Raw genomic sequence first — 19,344 nt, 5'->3', positions numbered from 1 at the left:
TTTCTGGGGCAGGACTTATCAGGCTACACAATGATCAACTACTTTTCCAGCTCCCTATGCATAAATGCTAGGCATTCTGCAGTTGATTCTTCTTCCAATAAATTGTACCTAGTAAACCTCTGAGAAAGGTCCATGGGGTCTTTCTTAGCTACTGCAGATGTCTAAATCATTTCAACTGGCTGCTTTTGATATGAAGAAACAGTTATTCTGCTCTGATGTCCACCTGTTTGTTAGCTGCTCACTCAATGGAAGCATGCAGTGTTTCTTGTATGTATCATCTGATGTTGTATTTAATGTATAGTGCTGCACATTAATTGTCTGTGTTGTTTGTTGTTTTTATTGTGGCAGTGGTACTAGTTTGTGCAGGTAGGAATTTCATTGTAATATGTACTAATTATAATACATTTAACTTTGAACTGTATACAGAACTCACTTGTTCTTACATTATGTTTGTAATATGCAATTTTTTCTGCAGTCATCTGAACAGGACTATTACTAGTTACTGGAATTTATTATTTATTATGAATATTCCATACTGTCTGTGCAGTGACTGTTGCTTATATTTTCTATTGCTCTAGTGTTAAACTCGAGAATAAACATTTAATTTAATAAAGGAGTAGTTTCCAGCTTTAATCCTTTGTTGGTCTAGTGAACTTCAAGGGTGTTTTTGTTCCAAAGGGATTGTTTCCTATTTTTTGCCTGTAGTGTTTTGAACTCTTCCTGTGTCACGATGACTCTTTTTTATTTGCCCTTAATTTGTTTCTTTGATCTCAGCCAACTACCTTTTATCTCTTATTTAACTATTTGCATAGAGAGATCTAAATTGTCGCTACACATTCTTTGGAAGGGGCTATTTTGTAATCAAGGGTATTATCAAAGATATTATATCATTTTAAAGTGATCATTTGTGGTAGTTGTAATTTGTCCCTGCAAAATACTCATTGTTATTGTTGTAGTAGCAAGATTGCCTGAAGAAGGGGCCTGATCTGCCTCATAAGCTTGCATATTGTTATCTTTTTAGTTAGCCATTAAAAGGTGTCATTTTGCTTGACTTCTCATTGTGGTTGTTGAAAGGAACTGCAGGTCCACGCAAAGAAAATGTTGGACTAACCCAGTCATCCCTGTTTAATGAGGTATGAGTCCAACAAATACAAGTGATCGAACAAACAAAAAAGCAGGGTCCTAGTGAGGAACATGTTCTCTTAGCTGGTAAGACTACGAAAGTCACAGTGTGAGGGAGCTCCGTCCGGTGGTGTGTGCTCATATTGAGTGACACCTCCTTCTGGGAGTCGGGGCATATGTAGCAGGGGCATCTGGAAGAGGCAGAGTCAGTTGCCCTCACTGGATGTCTTCTCAGCACTGTGAAGGGAAAAACAGAGGACACGTTTAGTGCCTGCGCCCCCTCTCGATCCGGGGGAAGAAGAGTCAGGAGGATGATTCACAAATGCTCATGCATGACACTATCTATCCATCTTCAAATCTGCTTTTTCCAGTTTAAGGTCATGATGAGCTAGAGACTATTATAGAAGCACCAAACAAAGGGAAGCAGCCATCCCTGCAGGGGATATAGGTTCCATAAACACATACTACACTCATGCCTACTCACACTGGGTAGCTTTGGAATTGCCTGTTAACCTGATTAAAAAAAAATAAACTTACAGACCTTGGGGAGAACATAAAAAACTACAAGTGTCCAGAATTCAAACACAGTCACCGGGAGTTGTGAGGCAGCCCCTGTGCCAGCCCACTGCCCACATATAAAACCTTGACATGTAGATGTGGCGGAATCACGTTTTTTTCTTGTTTTGTTTGCTTTTTGAACATTTTATCAGAGTTGTTTATTTCAGAAACTACTGCCAAAAAGCCTCTGCAAGTTTAACCCTAAGTGAGACCCCTTTCTGTCACAAAGATTAGCCGAGGTCTTCTAACAGTCACAGAGTGTTGTACGTTGTTGATAGCAGCTCCTGTTTTTTTTTTCTTTATATGAGGGATGTTCAAAAAGTTTCAACACTTTTTTTAAACTCTATTTATTAAGAATTTCAAAAATAAACTACATCACTTTTCTACATAGTCACCTTCCTTTGTGATGCAATTATCCCAGAGTCGTACCAACTTTTTAATGCCCAATTAGTACTCTCCCACATTTATGAAAATACAAAAGCGTGGAAACTTCTTGAATGTCCCTCATATGATCCTACTTGCTCTGCCTATGTAACATCTGCAGGGAAACTATTCCAGATGTTCACTGTCAAACTGCTTTCTTCAGACCTTCCAGCACTTGCCAATCCTTGTATCAATCATTTCTAAGTGTGTAATTTTAAACTGTGAAGTAAAACGCACACTATGGGTAGGATTTTTCTTTATATACAGTGATACCTTGGAATCTGAACTTAATCCATTCCAGAACCCCATTCGAGTTCCAAATTGTTTGAGTTCCAAGACAATTTTTCCCCTTTAAAATAATAGAAACTGGATTAATCCATTCCTGGGTCCCACAAGCTTGAATTTTCAAAATGATTTTAACAGTAAATACACTGGATTTTAAGGTAAAATATTAACAAATAATAATATTTGGATAAAAATGTAAATTAATAAAATTAAAAATATAAAAACCTGTTTTTCATTAATCCAAACTAAGAGGAGTTTTTCCATCTCTTTCATACTTTTTGATCTCCTAGAGGTCAGTGTCGTAATCCCTTTCGCCACATCAGCTGCTTTAATAGCTTCTTTATATTTAAAAATCATACAAACTGTCGATTTAGGTATCCCGAACCTAGTAGCGAGATCAGCCACATGTGTACCACTTTCATGCTTAGCGATAAGATTTTTCTTAACTTCAATTATAGCTCTAACGGCTTTCCTCTTACTCTTATTTTCCTCACTACACTTTTTAGGACCCATGGCAAATACACTGAGTTGTTATTATATAAACAAATAACACAAAATAGGCACAAAAGCATAAAATTAGCAGCGAAAATCACACAAGATGCTTTCACTACAGCTTCTGACAACGAACTGAACTACAAAGCGTATGGGTGGCCCGAGCGCTGGGGAAACGTACGCACAAACACACACGAACAACGTGCTGGGTGTTCGGATTCCAAAGCAGCGTTCAGATTCCAGGGCAAAATTTGCTCAAATTTTTCATTTGGATTCCAAGTTGTTCGAGTTCTGGGGCATTCGGATTCAGGGGACAATACTGTATACTGAATATAAGATTGTGTGTGTGTATTCAATATAAATATTTAGTGACAAGTTGTAGGGAATTTTCAAACCCTAGAGGGGCACAGAAGTGGTACAGAAAAGGGGAAAGAACAACTAGTCACCCTATATAAATAAAACCACACTTTTGTGCCAGAAAACTCCACTAAATGCCATTCTGGTTAAGTGAGAATTTTCTGGAAATTATGCATTTTGGAAGCCTTATAAGGTATCTCTCTCCATTGAAGTGCTGACATACAGTGGTGTGAAAAACTATTTGCCCCCTTCCTGATTTCTTATTCTTTTGCATGTTTGTCACACAAAATGTTTCTGATCATCAAACACATTTAACCATTAGTCAAATATAACACAAGTAAACACAAAATGCAGTTTGTAAATGGTGGTTTTATTATTTAGGGAGAAAAAAAAATCCAAACCTACATGGCCCTGTGTGAAAAAGTAATTGCCCCCTGAACCTAATAACTGGTTGGGCCACCCTTAGCAGCAATAACTGCAATCAAGCGTTTGCGATAACTTGCAATGAGTCTTTTACAGCGCTCTGGAGGAATTTTGGCCCACTCATCTTTGCAAAATTGTTGTAATTCAGCTTTATTTGAGGGTTTTCTAGCATGAACCACCTTTTTAAGGTCATGCCATAGCATCTCAATTGGATTCAGGTCAGGACTTTGACTAGGCCACTCCAAAGTCTTCATTTTGTTTTTCTTCAGCCATTCAGAGGTGGATTTGCTGGTGTGTTTTGGGTCATTGTCCTGTTGCAGCACCCAAGATCGCTTCAGCTTGAGTTGACGAACAGATGGCCGGACATTCTCCTTCAGGATTTTTTGGTAGACAGTAGAATTCATGGTTCCATCTATCACAGCAAGCCTTCCAGGTCCTGAAGCAGCAAAACAACCCCAGACCATCACACTACCACCACCATATTTTACTGTTGGTATGATGTTCTTTTTCTGAAATGCTGTGTTCCTTTTACGCCACATGTAACGGGACATTTGCCTTCCAAAAAGTTCAACTTTTGTCTCATCAGCCCACAAGGTATTTTCCCAAAAGTCTTGGCAATCATTGAGATGTTTCTTAGCAAAATTGAGACGAGCCCTAATGTTCTTTTTGCTTAACAGTGGTTTGCGTCTTGGACATCTGCCATGCAGGCCGTTTTTGCCCAGTCTCTTTCTTATGGTGGAGTCGTGAACACTGACCTTAATTGAGGCAAGTGAGGCCTGCAGTTCTTTAGACGTTGTCCTGGGGTCTTTTGTGACCTCTCGGATGAGTCGTCTCTGTGCTCTTGGGGTAATTTTGGTCGGCCGGCCACTCCTGGGAAGGTTCACCACTGTTCCATGTTTTTGCCATTTGTGGATAATGGCTCTCACTGTGGTTCGCTGGAGTCCCAAAGCTTTAGAAATGGCTTTATAACCTTTACCAGACTGATAGATCTCAATTACTTCTGTTCTCATTTGTTCCTGAATTTCTTTGGATCTTGGCATGATGTCTAGCTTTTGAGGTGCTTTTGGTCTACTTCTCTGTGTCAGGCAGCTCCTATTTAAGTGATTTCTTGATTGAAACAGGTGTGGCAGTAATCAGGCCTGGGGGTGGCTACGGAAATTGAACTCAGGTGTGATACACCACAGTTAGGTTATTTTTTAACAAGGGGGCAATTACTTTTTCACACAGGGCCATGTAGGTTTGGATTTTTTTTCTCCCTAAATAATAAACACCATCATTTAAAAACTGCATTTTGTGTTTACTTGTGTTATATTTGACTAATGGTTAAATGTGTTTGATGATCAGAAACATTTTGTGTGACAAACATGCAAAAGAATAAGAAATCAGGAAGGGGGCAAATAGTTTTTCACACCACTGTAGATAGGAGCCTGGTGTATGAATGGTGGGTTATTATTATTGGTTTATAAATAAGTAAAATAGGTTTACACATCAGGTAGTGCTAACAGTAATTTGTACCAGGTTAGGATGTCCTATAGAATACTATCAAAACCTTTATTTGAATTCTGAGACCTCGAGGGTCAGCCTTTGAGTGGAGGAACCTACTCAAACCCAGGACTTAGATCTGCTTAAAAAAATGAAAGATGGTTTAGACTAATGCACAAATATTAGAAGAGGTTTAACACCACTTTGCTCCTAATAATCAAAAAAACATTTTATGTATTTTTATGACTGTTGCGACCTTGAAACACTGAAAGAAGAATAATTACAAATTCACTTCATGGCTGCCTGCAACCATTAAATTAAAAACATGAGCTCCAGTCAACATCGTGGTATAGTGATCAGCACTGCTGTCTCCCAACTGCAGGAGACTGGGTTTAAGCTCTCTTGAGTTTGGACTTCAATGTGTTTTGCTGGATTTTGAATGCCCACAACACAAAGTGTGCACGTGGATGGCCATTTCTCTTATAGCATTACTGTATGCACAAAACCACCTCAAAAACGCTCTTTATTTTGCATACAAATGACAACAGGAATTCACACAAGAGAAAAAAATGTTCTTAAAGTTTGCAGATGTTCTTATTGTGAATCATTTACAAGATGGTCATGGACTTATTGTTGATGGATTGTTCAATGGTGTGATGTATTCCCTGTTACACTTAAATATTTGAAAACTATAGATATGGCTGCAGATTTGAGACAATCTCCTCCTCCTCCCCTCTCTCAATATTAATAAAAATGCAGACTGTGGATTTGTAGAACACTACAAACATTTAGGGACAATCATGGATAACAGGCTAATCACTATTTTCATTATTAAACAAATGTGTTAAAAGGGACTGAAACAGCGATTCTTCCAATGTGTGCTTAATTGTTTTTTAAGAATAATGTCACTTTTCAAATAAGTCTTTTACTGAATTTGTTGTCACATTTGCTTTTATATTTTGATTTGGAAACATTGGCATTAAGAACAAAATCTGTCTAAACAACATCAAAACTAGCAGTAAAATTACGGGTTTCCAGCAGTCGTCTTTTACTAAACTGTAGTCAGAAACTAGGCCAACTAAATTCTGTCAGCCAGTAGCCATTCTCTTTTTCCTAAGTTTTATTTTTGGCCTTCAGGCTGCAGATTTACGTTCCCAGAGCTCAAGAGCAATATATTTAAGAACACTTCTATCCCAGAGCTAGAAGCAATTTGTTTTCTAGCAGTTGTAGAGATCCAACTAAATTCTGAGTTAGTCTGGTATACTGTTAGAGTGTAACATTCTTATTTGTAGAATTATTCATGTATGTGTGCTGAACATAACAATGGTTGATGTTTGTTGTCTCATAGCTTATTTTTTGTATCTGTGTAGTAATGTACTTCCCTGCTACAAACATATTTCCCTCTGGAATAATAAAAATCTACCTAACCTTATCGTATCCCAGTCACTGTCTTTATTGATTTACTGTATTTTCCCAACAATTCTGAGGGGTTCTTCTCTAGTTACTTTAGTTTTCCTCTTACATTTCAAAAACATGCTTGTAGATTATTGTCAACCACATATGAGGATGTGTGCAGTGTAATAGACTAATCTCCAAGGGTGGTTCCAGCTTTCCGGCCAATGTAATCAGGATTGGCTGTCTGGTAACCCCCACAACCCTGGCTATTGAACAAAACGGTGTTGTGAAAGCCAAGCTATTCCTCCTAACTTATGTTTGAACATAATGGTGTGAAAAAAAACATTGGTATCAACTTTGACAAATGCTATGTTCCTGTGCCGTCCTGCGTATTTTTCTCCTGACATCCCAGTTTAGTTTAACTTGACAGGGAGAATGAATGCGGGTGTGTATATAACTGCCTGGTGCTTTGTCCATTGTTGGTTGCTGGCAGTTCTGGTCTTACACTCATTGGTGCTGTGAGAGGCTGTGTCCCTTCCCATAATGCTGCAGTGGCTATGCAAGTTAGAAAATTATTGAAGGAATGAATGAATACAGGTTCAAATAAAGTCTGATATAAATTCTAGTTCAAAAATTTCTGATAGTGTTGATATGGGTCTGTTCTGAAGTTTTTAAAACTCTTTTTTTATGGCCTACACACTAGCACTTAGTCAAACTGCCCATCAGACTAAGAGTTAACAAGATCTGCACGGCTCATAGTTGTCTTTGAACCTTTTTTCCTTCTCAAACCCACAGAAATTCCAGGCTAGTCCACTGGTCACCTTCTGCTTTTTATTTTTACCAATAGCTTGGTTTGGTCCTAACAATATTCAGGATTAAGAATACTGTATTTTTTTAAAGCCTAGTTTAGTTTTTTGTATCAGCTGCATTATTTGATTCATTTTGTTTGCAATATTATTTTTAATAGCTATATTGTATACATTTCTTTCTGATATTTACCAAAAGGCAGTTTGAGTGGAATCTTAGAAAAGATCTATTGATCGAGGGCTAATGATGTTTTAAAATCAACACTTCAATTAAGCCATTAGTAAAAGAGGGCAAGATGAATCATGACATTTAGGAAAGCATACAAAAATTAAAAAATAAATGTTGGTTCCTTGAAGTGTTATAAAAAGATCACTTTCTAAATTTTAAGTATGAATAAATCTCCTCTTGAAATCCTATTTGTCTTTTTAGTATACATAAATGATCTTGATAAGAATGTAAATGAAAAGCTGGTTAACTGTGTATAAGGTATCAAACAAGCTGGAATAACAGACACTCAGGAGTTCGTCTAGTAATTACAAATGAACATGGATGGATTTCAGGCTTGAGCAAATTTGAGGCAAAAAATGAATATAAGTAAATGTAAAGTCTTACAAATAGGAGGGAAAAGTATTAGATTTGGATACACAATGGGAGGTTTGAAAGTTGAAGTACATCTTATAAGAAGGATCAATGAGTCATGGTAGACTTTTCATTATATTCATTGTGACAGTATAGAGAGGGAATTAACAAAGATAATAGGGTATTAGGCAGAGGTGGGTAGTAACGAGTTACATTTACTCCGTTACATTTACTTGAGTAACTTTTTTAAAAAATTGTACTTCTAAGAATAGTTTTACTGCACCATACTTTTTACTTTTACTTGAGTACATTTATGAAGAAGAAACGCTACTCTTACTTCGCTACGTTGGGCAATACTCGAATCGTTACTTTTTTCCATTAAATACACTATATTTTTGCCAGAGAGAAGCCGCCAGTGAATCTACTGCATGATTGTTTCACCAATCAGACGTAGCAATAATAATCACGAGACTCCGTTTCACCAATCGGACGTAGCAACAATAATCACATGGCTCCGTTTCACAAATCAGACGTAGCCATACAGTCACATGACCACTCCTCACAGACAGCGGACAGGGAAAGAAAGAATACAAGTGGAACCTCGCTTTGCGAGCATAATTCATTACAGAAACGTGCTCACAATCCAAAGCACTCGTATATCAAAGCGAATTTCCCCATAAGAAATAATGGAAACTCAGATGATTTGTTCCACAACCTAAAACTATTATAAAAAAATGATTAATACAAAATATAAAGTAAAAATACATAAAACAAATTAACCTGCACTTTACCTTTGAAAAGAATCATGGCTGGTGTGAGTGAGTTTCTAAACTCTTGTGGGATTTCACTCAACAGGACGACACACGGAAGAGCGTCCCGAAACAACCGCAGGCACCCAGCGCTGTAGCAGTTCACTGTAAAAGCGAATCCGAAAACATCGCGATCATGCTATTAGCACCTGCCGTTGATGGGTGATACAAGGAACATTATAAATGCACTGTATTACTTGGCCACTAATCTGGGCATGACCCTGCCTGACTGCTGTGTCTGTGTATAGTAGAGTGGCAGATCCCGCTACAATAAATAACCATGCTTTTCCTGTTTCAAGCTGAATAAAGATGGTGTCGCTAAAGTATTGAGACTCAGCTTCGTGTTTTGGGGTGCAAGACGGGGACTCGCATGTCACAGCACACACTTGCACACATACACAGTCACAATGCTGTAGTAAACAGTATACGCTCATATGGATGTTGACTATATGAGTGAGGCACGCCGACTGACGATTGCCCACAATCCTGCAGCAAGAGAGAGAAGAACCATCAGCTCAGTTGTGATCACATGACACTCAGCAGACAAAGCGTATACAGACTACTCGTATTGCAAGACCTCGCTTATTGAGTCAAAATTTATTAAAAAATTTTAGCTCGTCTTGCAAAACACTCGCAAACCAAGTTGCTCGCAATCCAAGGTTCCACTTGTGCATGAAAAATGAGAGCCAATTCCTGCTGAAGCTTAACCATCACTTCACTGAGTGAAGAACAAGCACATTTTAAGCAAACATGCATACACAGACAGTCAAGGTAAAGTGAGACTTCTTATACGTGCACAAGCTGCCTTGTTCTAATGTTATTTTCTATCAGCTGTGCTATTTGGAGGGCAAGTGAATATACAGTATTATACTGTTAGTGTACAGTCAGTATATTGTCACTGTAAGTAGTTTGCACTGTTCAAACATACATGTTACCTACTGTAGGTATTGGCTTCAAAAGCTTTGTTGTGAAAAACTGAGATTTGGAACTTTAAATTATTTGTGCATCTTTATTTTGTGAAGATGTTATTTATTTTTACTCATTTTTTATTTTATTATTTGGAAATAGCAGAATTTGCACATTATTTTATATTTTTGTCTGTCTTATTACAACATTTCCAAAAAATAAATAATTTATTATGTTCAAACAGTTACTCAGTACTTGAGTAGTCTTTTCACCAAATACTTTTTATTTCTACTTGAGTAATATTATTTTGAAGTAACACTACTCTTACTTGAGTACAATTTTTGGCTACTCTACCCACCTCTGGTATTAGGTTATATAGTCCAATGTCTGGAGTACAGATGAGGTTTGTATTAAACTATATAATGCACTTGTTAGACATCATCTGAAGTACTCTGTGGATGTCGGCTCTCCATATTACAAAAAAATGCATAGCAGCTCTGGAGCTCTGGAGGAAGTCCAGAGGAGAGTGAGTACAATGATTCTGGGCTATGAAGAGTGATTGAAGAAGTCGAAAATGTAAAGTTTAAACAGACGGAGTTTAAGAGGTGAAGGTGAAATAATGAATGGAGTGGTTATGTTAAAGTGATTTTTTCAACCAGGACACACATGGAAGGTGGTGATAGATTTTTTTTTTACTTAGAGAAACATCCCTACATGGAGTAAGTGACCAAGTAGTTGTAACTCAACTTAATGTCATTTTGAAGAAATTAGGTGAAAGGGATTGGCAAGGATTATCAGGCTAAATAGACCATCCTCATCAAAATTGTTTTAATGTTCTATTAATGAACATGGCTAGTGTGACGTTATGAGTGCTTTTATGTTAATAGCAGTAAAGCAAATCATTATAGACATCTTTGATAACACAGTCAATTTGAAAATTGAAATAAATAATCACAAATTGACACAAACACCATGAAGCATCAAAATAGCCTGAAATTCCAGTCATTGATCACTAAATCCTACCATCAAACTTGGTCATCAGTATTTTTACTTCCATATAAACAATTCTGAGTCATCCATAGTCATGAATGTCCCTGCATTTAACAGTGCATTAATCATATTAAAGAAAAAGAAGGTCAAAGTGCACTTGCAGGCCGGGTATGACTGACAACAACACAATAAGTGCACAGCCTTTATAGAGTAATTCACAATATTTCAATAATACTTATTTGGCACTATGGTGTTTTGGTTTCTTTTTCAAAATGATAGGGTGAACATGGATGTGAGTATGATATTTGTGAATGAGGTTTAAATTTACACTATATCTTTCCCTGATGTATTGATATATGAAAATTGTGGCACTTCTGTCATGTTACTTTTTAAGAAAATGTTTAAGCTTTACAAAACTTCATAGCTGTGTGCTTTTGTGATTTGAATTCTGGCTAGACTAAAAGGTTTTGCTGGATGTGACCATGTAATCAGCAATTCTGTTCTTGTGAGAAGGGTCGAGTCAAAATCTAATTAGGTACAAAATTATAGACATAATTTCATGTAGTAGACTTTCACTTAAATATTGAACCTCAGCACCATAAGAAATAAACAGATCAAATGTATCATTGAAATAATGACCTGGGGCCTCATGTATAAACGGTGCGTACGCACAGAAATGTTGCGTACGAACGTTTCCACGCTCAAATCGTGATGTATAAAACCTAAACTTGGAGTAAAGCCACACACATTTCCACGGTACCTCAAACCCTGGCGTACGTAATTTCTCCGCTCGGTTTTGCAGACTGGCGGCACCCAGCGTCAAAGCAGTGCTACTGTTCCTGTGTGGTTACCCTTTCTTTCTTAGACCCACATTCCTGATGCGGCTTTATAAATACACTGAAATTAACTGCATATTGTTTATTAGTGTAATGAATCTGATTGTAATTAACTTGTAGCAATATAATGGTCCAGGGAATAGCCATAGTATTCCAAATACCATAACTGCTTTAGCGTTGTTACGCTCACTGCATCTTCTTCTTCTTTCAGCTGCTCCCGTTAAGGGTTTCCACAACGGATCATCTTTTTCCATATTACTCTCACTGCACCACTCAGAGTATTTATATCACTGTATCTGAGTGGGGAATCACAGCAGCAGCTGATCGGAAAGAGAATTATCGTTATGCAGTTTCAAGCACACACTACCTCAGCCACGGCAAAACGCATCAAAGCCTTTCCTGTACGGACCTCGCGTTTCAGAAACAGTTTCATCCCAAGAACTATAAACGCACTCAATCAAGTGCTCCTTGTAGAACTGTTTGTACTTATATGTACAATTACCCCACTGTAAACTTGCACTACCGTTATAATAATGCACAACCTGCGCCACTTTATATAGCGCGTATGATGACGATATCATTTTTAAGATGAAATGCAGCAAAATATGTTGCTTATAGTATACAGATAAAACTTTAACTTCATTTAAATAATCAGTATTGTTAATAATTAAACATGTGAGGACACGGTGCCGCAACGCTAGCTAGTTCACGGATAGCTCCTGCCTTGCGCTGTATTATTGCTGGTGCTGACGCGACACTGGAAGGATAGACAGATAGAATAATTAAACATGTACTACGAAGATATTTCAATATTCCTTAAAAGTTTTGAAGAATCGGCGTTCTAAGCTTACAGATGGCTTAACGTCTATTACAGAGCGTATTGTGTGGTGATTGGGTATTTGGAGAAAGAAAAGTAAGGACAGGAATTGGAGGTTAGTACGTTTGAAAGAGACAGTACTTCTTGTGATGGACGACTGGCTATGGACTCCGGTCGCCACCCCCAGGCCGCTAGGAGGAGCCCTCCGGACAGCATATTTGTGCCCCGAGTTCCAGCAGGGCCTCATGGACTTTGTAGTGTTGTGACACAGCCCTGCTGGATACCTTGGGGGCCGCCAGGAGTCGCTGTAGGGGGGCTAGTGGGCTCTTGCATGCCCTATAACCCGGGAGTGCGTCACAGTCACGTGACTGGAGGAAGCAGCGTGCTCCCGGGATGAAAAGGACTGTTTACCCTGACCCGGAAGGGATAAGGACTTGGGGGTTTGGCCAGGAGCCACTTCCGGGTCAGGGGCTATAAAAGGACTCTGGGTAAGCCCAGACATTTGAGCTGAGCTGGGAGGAAGGGTGGCAAAGTGTCTGGGAGTGTGGAGGATTGATTATTGATTATTATTGTTTGTTATTGAGTATTGTGGAGAGGAGGGTGCTTGGTGCACATTATTATTATATAATAAATAATAATTGGACTTTTATCTGGTGTCTGACGTCTGATCCAAGGGTTCAAGGGGTCACGGAGACCTTAAGCTTTCACATTCTGTAATAAATTATTTCATTGAAGGTCGCGCATAGCACAGCAAGCCTCTTGCGTGAGATATGAACAATCACTGCACCACCGTGTTCCCATGTTTAATAACATGCTTTCATTCCTATCATCATGAAAAAGATATCACGTATACATCTCAGTATTTTAATTATTCAGAGAGCTGTAAGATCACGAATGTAATGGATTCTGTGTTCTGTCGGAGAAAGAGAAAGAACGGAAGCACGTAGTGATTCACACACATAGAGCACGTAGAAGATCAAACACAGAACAAAGCATTTAACATCCTACTTTAGTTACGATGGGATTTGAGAAACTAGTAAAATAAACGATTTTAAGATGAAGTTTATGATGTTCTACTTTAATGACAAAATAAACTACGTGATTAAAGTGGAAATTTCGAGATTAAAGTTGACATTTCTGGCTTTTTTCCAACTGTGTGCCTATTTTTTTTTTCTCTGTACCCTAATAAGCTTTCATATGATACTCAGACGGTCCGCTACAAGTCGCCTTTTCACGCCGACTTTGATATGTGAGAACTTCTTTTTTATTTCGGGCACTGTGCGACTTTGTGAACTTGAGCTTTCGAGTTTCTCCGACACTCTGTCACTCGATCAACTTCCTTTTGTTGATTATACCACTGTTTAAACCAACAAATTGTACTTTTTTCCTTTGCCTCCACTTGGTATTCGCTGAAATTCTTATAATTTCCCCCGTGCTTTTCCCATTGTCTTTTCACAGAAGGCTATTTACTTTGATTTGCATATTCAAAGGGGTGTAATTCTGGGAGGAGTTGGGGCGGGACAGAAGGCGCGTGCATGTGCATTACTTTTCTCGCTGATCGGGATTTATGTAGCAGAAGAACGTGGAAGTTTGCGTACATACAGATTCCTGCACTTTTGTGCTTACGCCATGTTATAGTGTGAGTTCTACGCACGGCGTTATACATGAGGCCCCTGGATATTTAACACTTTGGAAAAAACAAGTTCAGTATGTGTTTAAAACCTTTACTTAAAATGTAATTTTCTCTATCTATGTGAATATTAAAATCACTCACCAATATATGATTCATATTAACAGTTTGTTCAGATGGCAAGTAGCCAAATTCACTTACAAACAATGGTATATGGTCCTGGTGTTCTATACTGTACATCAGTACTTCAATTCTGCAAGAGTTTGTTTTAATATGTAATATGAACCACCAACATTTTTTGGAAGAGTTATACAAATCATGACATAAATGTCACCTTTTCAACCAATGGTTACTGATTTATGAAAGAAGATAAGACCATTCGGTGCTGCCTCGACTAAAGAAATAGTGTCAGATTTACTAACCCGATTTCAGTAAGAAAGCAGAACTGAGAGATCAGATTGTACTGTATATTTAATGTTGCTAATCAAAGTAGATTCAAGGAACATCTAAAACTGTAAAAGGATGGTTTTGGACTAGTTTTATGTTTTTATCTTATTGTTTCTAATGCTGGAACCCTGGTGGATGATGCCATCTTAACTGTAATTATATTCATTTTCTTTTGTCTATCATTTGATTTAGATCTTGTTACATAAATACGTTTTTGGATTCCTCCAACAACTGGTATTTGGCTAGCAGCTGTAGCTCACTAAGTTTTCAGTATTAATCCTTTAGGTTTTTGAAATGTATTTGTACATGTTTTACTTAGAATAATAAGTTCACAGAGTATACCAAACTCAAAATTGATTTGAGAAATGTGTTAATTTGGTAAGATTCAAAATCTTACATTTCATGAGGAATTAATTAATAAACTATTCTGAAACTGCTTAAAATAAAAGTTCAGCTTTTTGGGGGGAATTATGTTTTTAAGTTATTTTTATATTTTTCTTGATGCATTGTTTGCTGAAAGTACAGTATTACACAAATACATATTTTTGTATTAATTGGACTGAATTTTAATAAACAAAAGTGTACAAAAACAAACAGAAAAGGCATTTAAAGGGTTAGGGTTCCAACCTGTATACCTGTTTAATGATCATGATGGTTAGGCAAAAATTGTTACACAAACAATGTTGCAGTACTGCTCTTTAAGAATCACAGTGTTCTTCACTGAATATTAAGGTCAAAACGGACCCCCACTTCTGGGGTTGAGGTCTTTTTATGATGTATGGACCAGTAGTGTTTTTTGTCCCTGGAAGTGACATCAGGGTTCTTTCTCTGGGTTTTTTGTTCATGGCTGACTAGGGACGTGTAAATTGTATTATTACCTATGCCAATTCTTTATCCTTCCTCTGATGCCCCTGAGAATTATTTCTCACAAAATGCTTCCCATCCTATCTATTACATTTTACGGCAAATATAATACCTATCTTGATCACTTTTGCTTTGAAAACTTATTTTATGTTATAGAATACATCACTGCCAATTGAAATGTCCAGACACCTAATTATAGACAATTATTCAATTATTATCTGCCCATTTTCAAACTGTACCACTCTTGTTCATGATCATGAACAACCAGAAACTATTTCAACAAGATCAGGTGCAATCCCAGTGCAAATGTCTATCTCAGGACAGATTAACAGTATATTTCCACATAACCCTCAATTGGGGGGTCAATATACAGTCACCAGTTAAGCTAATGTAAACTGTTAGTTTGTTTTAGAGCTCTATGCTGTAGCCCACACTTGTGATGTTAGGAATTAAGTGTCCACAATGATTATATAGTGCTGAATATGTGGGTGCATATATAAAACCACTAAGTCTCAAGCTGTTTAAAAATTGTTGCTGTATATTTCAGGACAGATCGTAAGGGGCACATCAGAATGCTGAAAGCATTGTTCACCTTTAAAATTACTAAATCAAACATTAACTTCATATATTCATCTCACCTCATTTTCTTAGCTGCTTTTCTGTGAGGGTCACAGTGCTTTATACTATATACAGTAGTGTGAATTCATTTTAAAAGTGCAATTTATCAAAGTGAGAGTAGAGTTCTTTAACTATTTTGTGCTTTAGTAAATCAGCACAAAGTTCATTCCAGCTTGATTCCCTTTACATGCAGAATATTTCACATGCTGTTCTCATAACTGTTCATGGAACTAAACTATGCAGCTAAGCATTAATAGACTATTTATGCAGACTACATTAAAATTGCCTTTTAAACATTGTCAACACAATTTTCTAGCAAAAGCAGTATTAAAAATTATTGGACATTAGTGCTTCCTACTTACCTATAAATTTCAGACATGGCTGAGGCCTCATTCTCACAGATGGCCTTTTTGATGTTGGACTTGTTCCAGAGATTTTGTTGTTAGCTAATTTTTACCTAATGTCTTCACTAGTGCCAATATGCTTCAATATTCTGCAGTGCACTGGTTGGTAATGAAAATGCTCCAGTTCTCTCATTTCATAGATAGATAGATAGATAGATAGATAGATAGATAGATAGATAGATAGATAGGAAATGTGCTGTATAATAGATAGTGTAAGTTAAAACATATGAGAAAGATGAAGCATTGGAGTAAACCCTGTGTATTTTGAAAAAGAAACCAAAAAGACATCTAAATCAGCAAAACGCAAGTCAACAGATTAGACTGACTCAGGACTGAGGTGGAATCACTTAAAAGGAAGCCTAAAATGGACACTTTGACAGCAAAGCTGGATTAAGAGTCCCTGTGTAACGTGGCTCCTTAACTGAAAGTTTGTCATGCGTTTAACAATACAGCACATGGACACCAGGTTGTTTATTGCAGCACGGTATTTGTTATTTTAGATTTTGGTACAAGACTTGATCACTTCATTGCACCTTGATCATTTCGATTTGCCAGGGCCACTGCTCGATAGAAGAACTTATGGGTTATATGGAAGTCCCATACATTGGGGAGCGCATTTTCCTACAGAGTACCCTTGTGGCACCCATGGTCCCCAGCAGGACTGTATTGCCAGACTACATCTCCCAGCATTCCCTGCTGGTTCCCAAATGGGCACTGTCAAGGACTAATGACATCTAGAACCTGAGTAACCTAGATATCCCTCTGTGACCGTTTTTCCCTGTCCTTCCCTTTTCTCACGTCCTGGGAAAGTACTGGAACCACATCCGGCTGGAATGTCCATCCATCCCCCTAGGGAAGCCTTGCCCAGGTGCGACCTCCTTCCTTCTCTTGACTGGGATGCCGTTCTGTATTCTCTGGGCCTCCCGTCTGGGGCAGGAATCTTCCCGACTTCTTGCCAGGATCCTTGTTGATCCCGTATGCCTCCTACAATATACACTGCCTGGCCAAAAAAAAAATTGCCACAAAAAAAAAGGTCACACACTCAATATTTCGTTGGACCGTGTTTAGCTTTGATTATGGCATGCATTCACTGTGGCATTGTTTCGATAAGCTTCTGCAATGTCACAAGATTTAGTTCCATCCAGTGTTTCATTAATTTTTCACCAAGATCTTGCATGACGGGTGCATCACTTCATCTGCCCCTCTTCTTACCCTGATGCGCCCATCACTCTGGAACAGGGTAAATCTGGACTCATCAGACCACATGACCTTTTTCCATTGCTCCAGAGTCCAATCTTTATGCTCCCTAGCAAATTGAAGCCTTTTTTTCCGGTTTGCCTCACTGATTAGTGGTTTTCTTACGGCTACACAGCTGTTCAGTCCCAATCCCTTGAGTTCCCTTTGCATTGTGTGTGTGGAAATGCTCTTACTTTCACTATTAAACATAGACCTGAGTTCTACTGTTGTTTTTCTTCGATTTGATTTCACCAAACGTTTAAGTGATCGCCGATCACGATCATTCAGGATTTTTTTCCGGCCACATTTCTTCCTCGAAGACGATGGGTCCCCACTATCCTTCCAGTTTTTAATAATGCGTTGGACAGTTCTTAACCCAATTTTAGTAGTTTCTGCAATCTCCTTAGATGTTTTCTCTGCTTGATGCATGCCAATGATTTGACCCTTCTCAAACAGACTAACATCTTTTCCACGACCATGAGATGTGTCTTTCGACATGGTTGTTTAAGAAATGAGAAGCAACTCATTGCAACAGTTGGGGTTAAATAACTTGTTGCCAGCTGAAAGATAATCGCCCATGCAGTAATTATCCAATAGGAGGCTCGTACCTATTTGCTTAGTTAAATCCAGGTGGCGACTTTTTTTTTGGCCAGGCAGTGTTATACACACTGTATTTACGCGTGTACAACGTGCACATTTTTTCCTGTAAATTAGCATTAGAAAATCAGGTGCGCGTCATACACGAGGAATTTGTTTTCTGTAATGTTTACTTCTACTGCTTGGGCTCTCTCGCTCGCTCTCTCTCCCTCTCTCGCGATCTTGTTTTTGAATCAGTTTGGCGTCGTCATTCAGCATTTACGTTTACGCTCCTTCACGGCGGGAGAAAAACTAAAAGTGATTTTGGAAGCAGAGAAGATAGGAAATCGGGCAGCAGGTCGCAAGTACGGTGTTCCAGAGTCATGTGTTCAAGATTGGCGATGGAAGAAAGAATAACTTTCGTCATGCAACAAAAACAGAAGGGCATTTCGCAGAAAACGTGCCCTAAACACTTCCTATACAATCACAACGCGCGTCGTACACGGGACAAAATGCCGTGTTTTCGCATTTTCTTTGTAAAAATTAGAGAGTGTGTTTTACATGAGGGCGCGTGGTACATGAGTAAAAACTGTATATATATTGCTTGTTTATGCCCATTTGTTTTATTTTGTTTGTGGTTATCACTTCGTCATTGTATTTTGTTGTTTGAGGCACAGTGGCACAATGATTAGCCCTGCTGCCTCACAATACTGCTAAGGTCACATTTTTGTCCACGATAATCGGTACAGAATAGTTGGCAGATGCTTCCCTAGCCTTCTGGTACACTTTAAACACCATTATAATCCAACTAGACTAGTTTAGTTCCTCAGTCTCCATTAAGTTCATTTCATGGGGTCTGGTGAAGTTCACGAATATTTCTGTGATTTTTCCGAACTCAAGACGAAGCAAACTCATCACTAGTCACTATGTTGCTTTGATTGAAGCCGTGACAGGGAGGTTTTACAATGTCTTTAACTTAGGTTCCTGCAAACAATTACTAACTCTATCCTCACCCTATGTCATATGCAGGGAGTGCCTAGCTACATGTGAAAAGCTTTACAGCTGTGTCCTTCACCAAAAATGTACTCATACAGAGTTTTAAGTGCTTCCCTTACAGTAATATCTTGGTTTAATTATCACTGTCAGTGAATACTCCTTTAATCAATTTTTGCATTGTTTGACTCCTGGAATGTCTAAAATGTACATTACAATGAAACATTTTATTTATTATACAAGGTAAATAGTAGGAGATAATTGATCTCAGGACAACTAGCATTTAGCCTGAAGC

General features: G+C 38.1%; 1 protein-coding gene and 1 long non-coding RNA gene across 5 annotated transcripts in view; one reads left to right on the top strand and one right to left on the bottom strand.

Annotated features, from left to right (window-relative positions):
• anks1b (ankyrin repeat and sterile alpha motif domain containing 1B) overlaps window positions 1-19,344 on the top strand; it is a 1,280,504-nt gene that overhangs the window by 470,722 nt on the left and 790,438 nt on the right. The window lies entirely within an intron of this gene.
• Window positions 1,102-16,264, bottom strand: LOC114663079 (uncharacterized). Its single transcript, XR_003718070.1, has 2 exons — window positions 16,203-16,264; window positions 1,102-1,359 (listed from the first exon to the last, which is right to left on the bottom strand). It is a non-coding gene; the product is annotated as an uncharacterized LOC114663079 (long non-coding RNA).

Source organism: Erpetoichthys calabaricus, chromosome 1 (genome assembly GCF_900747795.2).
Source record: "Erpetoichthys calabaricus chromosome 1, fErpCal1.3, whole genome shotgun sequence".
Taxonomy (NCBI): domain Eukaryota; kingdom Metazoa; phylum Chordata; class Cladistia; order Polypteriformes; family Polypteridae; genus Erpetoichthys; species Erpetoichthys calabaricus.
Note: the sequence above shows the minus strand (reverse complement) of the source record. Positions and strands in the feature narration are given on the sequence as shown.